Here is an 8,574-nt window from a genome sequence, read left to right as displayed (position 1 = left end):
TATATATAGTAAACAGTTTCCTGATGCTGGCAGGCCAAAGAGTCTGTTGAATACTGGAGTTTTTGGAGACCTATATTTCTCCACAAGGTAAGATGGTATCCTAGCAAATGTGGATTTCAATACATTTTCAGCAGAGGTACTGAAATAATCTGTAAGTTTAGGGATAATTTCTTATTTTTTAGATGTTATACTTGAAATACTGCACAACTTTTAGCTTTCATAGGTTTCTTTTTTTCAGCCTTTAGGAGACTGTTAAGCAATTTGCTGTCCAACTTTTGTGTTGGTCTACTGCAATAGTAGTTTACCTTGTATTGAAGAAATAAAGACCATTTTTATATTAAAAAATACTTTTGTCTGTCTTCATTTTTAGCTTGTCTAATTTCTTTGCAATTCTCATTATTTCCAGACTTCTCAAATTTTCAGATATAAAACTTGGAGGGTGGACATTCTAAGATAGTTACGGCTAGATTCTGTGCTGTAATTATTTCTGAATCTAGAAGTAGTTTATACTAGCTCTTGTCCTTATCTGGTCTTTAAAGACTTTTTGCAAAGTTTAACAGCCAGTGAGAAGTGCAGACTTTTTTTTTTTTAAGATAACCATATTTTTCTGTAAAATACAGTGTCCCACATGAAATGTGTTAACTAAAAGGAAAAAATAAGCATATGCATAAAGCAATTTCAGTCTTTTAAAATTACGTTTTCAGACTCAAACATCAGTGTAGTAATGTTTGGAGCTGTGGGCTCTATGAGAGGCATTAAATCACTGATGATAAAACTTTTTAATCTGGTTTCTTGCTTTGACTAGATCTGGCAAACGTTAATCATTGCAGAGCATGTGAGTGTTAAACGCAGCAGCTGTAAGACAGGTGTATGGCAGATTGAGCTGTTGTCAGCTCATTTCATGCAGAACATTGGTTTGGTACCAGTGACAGTATCTATCCCCTGATTTAAAACTACTTTTGATACTGGAGTTACACGGGCAAATGTTTTTGCTGCTAAAGCAGAACATTGTGTTACATAAAACACATCTCTGTGTTACATACACAAAGCCACTGGCATTGCTATACTGTGCCATTCTAGTGGTGAACTTCCATAATTCATAATACTTGTCAAAGTTCATTCACTGGCACAAAACAAGCTATATCCATTGTACCATCTTAGATTACTGGTATCATTTTCTGTGCTGTTGGCTCCAAATTTGGCCTGTGATGAGCCTCTACCATGTGACAGTGTAAGATTATGTGAGAATGCTGGTTTTTGTTGGGGAAAAAAATTAACAGTTTCAAAAAAAAGTCTAAAATTTAATCTGATTGGCTTGGAAGAACACAACATTCATGATTGTATTTAAACCCAATGGGTAATTGTACAGGTCTCTGTAGAGGAAACAAAATGTTCATTAGAAAATTAACCTGAATTTCTTTGGGTTGTGCTCTAAACCTGCAATAATGGAAATAACATTCACTTACTCTAAAGGGCTCAGACATTAATTGTCAAAATAGCAAGCAACAGGATAGTAAAGCCAACTTGGCCACTGGGTTTACTGTACTGTGTCAAAATTTCACTGTTACAACCTGAGTTTTTAACAACATGACTGTGTGTTGTAGCATGGTTTCATTGACCACATGAAGGGTCAGAGATGGAAATGGTGTTGGGCTATGGCTGGTGGGGTTCAGACTTCCTTCTGGGTTAAGAGCAGAGGGGAAAATCATTGTGAACTCTTGATTTTGAAAGTATCTTCCTGCAATTTTCCTCCAGGTTAGGGTTCAACAGTTCCAATTGCTGAAATGTGAGACAAGTGTAAAACATCCTGTCCCCAAAAACATGGGATGTATACTCTAAGGTAAACATAGTGAGGATTCCGTAGTACGTGGATGAATTCGTTGTGGAGGTGTTCAAGCATAGGCCAACTAACCAGGATGCAAGACCATCGAGGTATGCTTTGAAATGGTACTGGAGAATGGGGAAGGTAATATAACAAGTATGAGGTTTGTTTTCTTTTCCTTGAGAGTGCCCTAGGTAAAATATCCTTCGAGTTGCAGACAAGGAAATAATTTGATAATGTTTATTAGGAAAAGTTTCTTTCTCAATTCTGCTTGTTAAGAACCTTGCCTCCAACTTTTTTCTGAGTCTTCTTCATAACTGCTGCAGATTGAAAGGCCCAAAGCCTTAGGTGAGCTGGAGGGAGAGATCATGGTGGAATCCAGGCTTCAGATTGTTGTCCTTGCTTGTTTCTCTAATACTGGAGAGTCTCCACTGCTTAGCAATGTGGAATCTGGTGCAGGAGCTTCCTCTCTGCCACCTCAGCAAAGAGAGCTAATTCTTCCCATCTGTCTTGTCCTCTGAGGGTTGGAAACAAGATAAAAATGCCAAAAACTCAAAATCACCCACACCAGGATAAACCTGAACATGGCTGTACGTGGCTGAGTAACTTCACTGAGTGGCCCTTATTATTGACTGTCAGTTTTTTGGGAGGAAAGACAGGTGGAAGGCATTTCTGAGGTTTGGCAGAGGAGCCTAAACTAGTCAGTTCTGTGAGCCTTCTGTTCTTACGCTAAGTGCAATTGAAGGTAGATTACTGGACTGTAGGAACTTTTTCTTTGAGGAAGATGTGGAGCTCTTACGCACACCTGCTGTGGGTTTTGCATGCCAGGCAATGTGACAGATGAGTTCTCCACATGTTTTTACAGGAAGAGGAAGTCTTCCCTTTGCTGCTGTACCTTTTCTGCACCAACATCACTGAAAACACTACTGAAGTTTCTTCTTTCACAAAGCTGGCATTTTCCTTTATTTTCTATCAATACAGGAGTTACTTATCAGAGAGAGACTTTAGTTTTGGAAATTTGGTCTCTATGGAAGTGAGACATCTTTAGCACCTTCAGGGAAGCAGACACTGAGTAAGGAGGTCAAAGTGTCTTCTTTAACCCTTGTTTGGGCTGGAAAGAGATGCTCAGGTTTGGAGTATTAGTGCTGTTCTCTGCCTTTTCGTTTTCCCCTGGTTCATCATTCAGACAGTTCCATAATACTGCAGCTTGTCCAGGGAAAATGGTAAGCTGCAAAAGAGAGGAGCAGCAGAAAGCAAATCAAACACCCAAATGAGCAGAACAAAGTCTCTAAGTTTGTCCAGTGCAGACTGAGTAAAGGAAGACAGAGATATGTGTGTAGTTTATGATCACGAAGATGCCTTTTTTACAAATATTCCATGAAGTTCAGGTGCAGGCACCTGAGTGTCTGTACCCTGAAATTCTGGAGTGTAACAAATCATGACACACCAGGCAAGGAAAAACTGGTTTAATCACTTATGGCCAGTACCTGTTTTGTCTTGGGATTTAGCGGAGTCCCCTGGAAGGCCTGCAGTATCACACTCCCAGATATAAAGTAGTCAGCTGAGAAAGGAGTTTTGCCAAGTTAGCATTTTTCTGAAGATAACCTCCTGGTTAGCATAGCATATTTGTTAAAGGAATGTAGTCTGCACGCTCAACACCTCTGACAATGGATTTAGCATATCCTAAAGTACTTAAAGCATGACACTACTTTCTGAATAACAACAGGGATTACTCCAGACACAGCGAGGAATTTATTTATGAGTTGATGCTCATTCATGTTCTATAAAGTATATGGGGTTCAAGGAAGTGATCAAAAATTCTTCAGCTTTTTTCTCCACTCTTTTTCTGGTCCTGGAGAGACAGTGTGAAAAACAATTGCAGCCCTGTAGAAACTGGGCTCTTTGCTGCAGATAGAAGATTGCTATTCCTTTCAATTATCTGAACCTGTTTATGCATCTCTTCTGAACAATTTGCAGAAAATTTTTAGCATTTTGCTTCCTATCAGACTGCTGGAAGTCTTGTAAATCTTGTGCCCTTGGTGTAAATGGGAAGTAAAATTAATTTCTTCTCAAACAAGGCTTCCCAGCTTTACAGAAAGGACCCAGTGTAAACAGATGGTTTTAAAAATTATATATTGGTGAAAAGTTTTTTCAAAACTACTTGAATCTACTTAGCACTGGCAGTCATTGAGTAGATTTTTTCTTTTATCCTGCATTGTAGTGGTGAAGATAGGCCTCTAGTGTCCTGTCACACAAGGAAGAGTACATTCAAAATGGTGTAGATGTGATCAAGGAGTGTAAAAGGGCTCTTTCTGCCATCTAGTGGCATCAAAAAACCTCGCCACTTAATTAGCAATCTCATTAATTATGTCTGCATTGTCAGAAAAATTAGGTGTAATAATCCTCAACTGTCCTAAATTTAAGAAGATAGCAGTCACTTCTTTCCCCCCTTTTCCACAAAATAAACAAGCTGTACTTTCTTTTCCTTGGCTTGACACCTCATGAAGAAGTCCCTGTTTATTGCCTGAATGCCTTTTGAATGCACTGCTCTTAAATTCCTCTGTGTTTCCCTGTATGATACACTGGTACTGAAATACTTAAAGGCTTAGAAACCTTTCTTTAATGCTAGAAACACTGGAAAAAGATACTGTCCACACAGGCAGATAAAATGTTACCTGTAGTGGAATGCATCTCTAAAACCTCTCTGAAGATGGGTGGGGTTCCTCTGTGGAACAGGCAGCATTTGCCTCTGAAGGAGCAGTGAGCTCTATGGAGTTACTGCATTTAGGAATGGTTACTCTTATACTTAAAACTGGTTTCTGAGGCTCGCTGGTGTCCCATTTCCCTTTCAGCCATTTACTTCTTTTGACAGGCGTCTACTCTTGCCACCTTTTACAATCTGCAGCCTGTGCTTCACTTAGCAAATATATGGCTCTGCTTGGATGTGTTATAGCTCCGCACTGGTGGGAGGAGACAGAAACAGAGACCATTCATGCCAAACAGAATCCTTATTCATGGCTCAAGTTTTAAGGGACTTGGGCTACCACCTCAGAAAGTTAATTGGAGCCTATATGTACTTAAAACTGCAGTTCTCTCTTTCCTGAAAGTGATTTAGCCTGCAATCTTTGCAAGATGTAGGTTCATAGCCCCTACTTTCTCAAAGACCTGTAGTGTAAGGGTAATGAAAATGGTGAATGGTATAGAATGGCCAACAGAACCCTGCAGAAGAAACTGTTGGAAATAATGTCTAAATTGTTTGGTGGGTTCTTTTTTTAGTACATAAAGTACTTTGAATAAAAAGAGTCTGAGGAAGCCAGTGTTTTATTAGCAGCTCTAAAAAGCTGTATTTTGAGCTTCTCTATGTAAGTATAAATTCTCCATAAGATTAAAGCTATCTGCTGGCCGGCTTCTATCTCAGCAGGAGTCCAGGAAAATTTTCTTGGTGTTAATTTCACAGTGGTAACAGTATGATACTTCAGAAAAATAACTTACTTTGTCATACAGGATCCCTACTGTGCCCTCCTAATTCCAAGTTATGCCTTGCCTGTTCCATTTAGTTTAGTAATTTATCATATTTTAAAACTAGTTTTATAGCTTTTACTCAAAAAGAATTTAGAAATAAAACTTAAACCTCTACATTATAATTCCTACTTTTTAGGTATAATTACAGCAATAGGTAGCTCAGATTTTTAACTGTGAGGGGCTTGGGTACATTACTGAAGAAGTAAAAAAATGCAGCTCTTTATTTAAGGGAAAAAGGAGGAACTTGCCAAAACCACATTACCATCAAATTAAATTAGTAGTCTGTTAAAACAGTCAGGGTTAGTGAGAGAGATGGTGGTATACCATTCTTTGCTGGAGCCAGGTTTGTGCTACCTCCAGCTGCACTTGATCCTTGGAGCAGGTGGCCTTTTCCCCCACTCAGTTTGTCCTTTCCAGGACTGGAAGAAGTTTGAGGAAAGTCTTATGTGACAGTTCTACAAGGTTAGCTGCTGTGAGGTTGTATGTAATCCCCTTACAAAGAATAAAAATGTTACCATCTCTTTTGAACTTAAGAAAAAAAAAAGGAAAATTAAACCTCACGATTTTGGAATTAAATTTTGAAATGACCTAACTTGGGTAAAGATGCTGAGGAACGTGGTAATTTTGCTGAGAATCTGGAGTTGGAAATGGTTCTTTATTTGTTGTGTATGCCACTATCTGTGTGTCATCTGAGGACAGCTGGCAGTGAAGGGCTCAGCCCTGAGGAGCAGGCTCCCTGTATGTGGCTCTTGCCTTTCACAGCAGTGGCATGTGATAAAGCTTCACCTAAACTGCACACTTGGGCAGAGGCTGGGCTCAACAGTTACAGCATGGTGGCAGATCATGTGCAGCAGCTCCCAAAATAGGTCGGTAGAAGCAGATTTCAGCACTTGTGTTCTTCAGGGTGCTCCCAGCCCTTCACTACAGACAGGAACCTGCCTAACATGGTCCCGTTCAAACCATCCCATCCATTTCCAGTCTCTCCCATGTCATCTTGTTATGCAGATTCTTCTCATTCCACATGTTCCAACAAAGCCACCCTCCATAGCCACCATCTGCCTCTGACTCTGAAATTCAGTGACTGCCTTGAAGACTTCTCCATTTGAAATTATTTTCTTTATTTCAGTTGGCACAAAGCACATGTCCAGTGCCAGTTTTTCCAGTTCTGCCACTTCTTTTCCTAAATGTGCTTCCATCTTGGTAACAACATTCAAGCCTGTGAATATTCAGATAATAAATCCATTAACTATTCTTTTGGTGAACAAATCTTTGTATGAGGTTTAAAAAAGGAATTTATTTCTTTTTCAATGAGCCTGTATCTGTCTTCTCTCTGATTGGCCGTACTTACAGGCAAAACAGGTTGGGAATGGTGTGGGTGTGTTTTAGCCTTCCATACTTCATTGCAAGGCCACAAAAGGAAAGAAAATAGCAAGAAAGACTGGGAAATGCTGCCTGAGATATGAAGCTCAATCTTGTCCTGGGGCAGGCAACTGCATTCTTTAACTTCTTCCATGATTTATCTTAAAACCTCATAGGGTCTGTCTGGGGTGTTTGCTCCTGCACTTCTTACAGGACTTCTATCATGCTCCTCCCATGCTCCATGGGTTGCAAAAGGAAATTGCTGCCTGAGTGTCTTCTTGGCTACATTGTATTAATCTGATTTTTTGTGCTGATACTGCTCACTCTCTAGTTATTTCCCTTCCCATCATACTTAACCCCTTAAGGCATTTGCAACAGCTAGTTAATACTTTCTCTGCCTTTATTTTGACAAATTTGTTTAAGGAGGCTCTGGCCTTCTTTAGGACACGGTGTTTGCACCAATTTGCCCTGTTCTTGCATATTTGCCTTTCAGTTATTTTTTCTATAACAGGAGATAATGCACTATTATTAGATATTAAGAAATTTGTCACTATGAGGGTGGCAAGGTACTGGAACGGGCTGCCCAGAGAAGTTCTGGATGCCCCACCCCTGGAAGTGTTTAAGGCCAGGTTCTATGGGACTCTGAGCAGCCTGAGCTCGTGGAAGGTGTCCCTGCCCATGGCAGGGGGAGAGGGAGAGAACTAGATGGTCTTTAAGGTTCCTCCAAACCCAAACCATTTTATTATATATTCTTTTAACAGAAAGGTGCACACTTTTCCAGATGGGGTCTTAACAGGGTTTGTAGGATAGCTTCTGATGGAGTTTTTGATGCTCTTAATACTGTTCTCTTTCTAACAAATTAACAAAAGTTGGTTGCACCTCTGTCTTTAAAAACCAAAGCAGAAATGTTCAAGCACACCCTTCCCAAAGAGAGATCTGTAGAGGAGTAATGAGCATGTGGGAGGAAAAGGTTTCTTTAGAGCAGGAACCGCACCATTCCCCTTCTTGCTCATCTTGTTACTGGAATAAAGAGTTTTCCATAGAAGCCAATTATTAATTAGAAGTTAACCTCAGAAAAATTTTCTTTGAAGACAGAGCTTGACCACTTGTAAAAGAGTGGCCCAGCTACTAGTCTTGCCAACTTGCTTTGTTTTACTAAGAAGAGCTGTACCATTACGTAGCTGAGCAGTGCTGTTCACGTGAGATCTAGTTCATGCAAGAACAGGGCAGGCAATTTTTGCTTTCTGGGAGTGGGTTAGGCATGATCTTCACTGCCTTCTTGTCAGCCAGGAGTCCCAGCACAGGCATAGGAGCGCCACCGGAGGGGGATGCTCTGGAAAATGTTTTGCAGGCAGGGTCTGGCTGCAGTTCCCCAGAGGAGTCCACCGAGTTCTCCAGTCCATCACAGGGAGGGACAGAGCTGGGCTGACCAGAGGGTGCAGCTGGGGCAGGGAGCAACTCCACAAATCAACAACCCGCTCAGATTCCTCTCCTCCTCAGAGAGTTGGGGTCAGCCTGGAGAAGGCTCCGGGGAGACCTCAGAGCAGACTTCCACTACCTAAGGGGGCCTGTAAGAGAGCTGGAGAGGGACATGTAGTGACAGGCCTAGGGGGAATGGCTTTAAAACTGAAAGAGGATAGATTTAAAACTGATATTGGGAAGAAATTCTTCACTGTGAGAGTGGAGGCTGCCCAAAAAAGCTGTGGATGCCCCATCCCTAGAAGTGTTCAAGGCCAGGCCAGATGAGGCTTTGAGCACCGTGGTCTAGTGGAAGGTGTCCCTGTCCTGGGCGCGGGATCGGAACTGGGCGCCCTTCACGGTCCCTTCCGTGGCCTGCCTTTCCCGCGGCCCAGGCCGGGACCCCTCCCCCG

Source organism: Corvus kubaryi, unplaced genomic scaffold, assembly GCF_017639235.1.
Source record: "Corvus kubaryi isolate FWS band 111438036 unplaced genomic scaffold, C.kubaryi_AGA036_p1.0 137, whole genome shotgun sequence".
In the NCBI taxonomy this organism is placed as follows: Eukaryota; Metazoa; Chordata; class Aves; order Passeriformes; family Corvidae; genus Corvus; species Corvus kubaryi.
The sequence above is the reverse complement of the archived record's forward strand: the minus strand, read 5'-3'. Positions refer to the sequence as shown.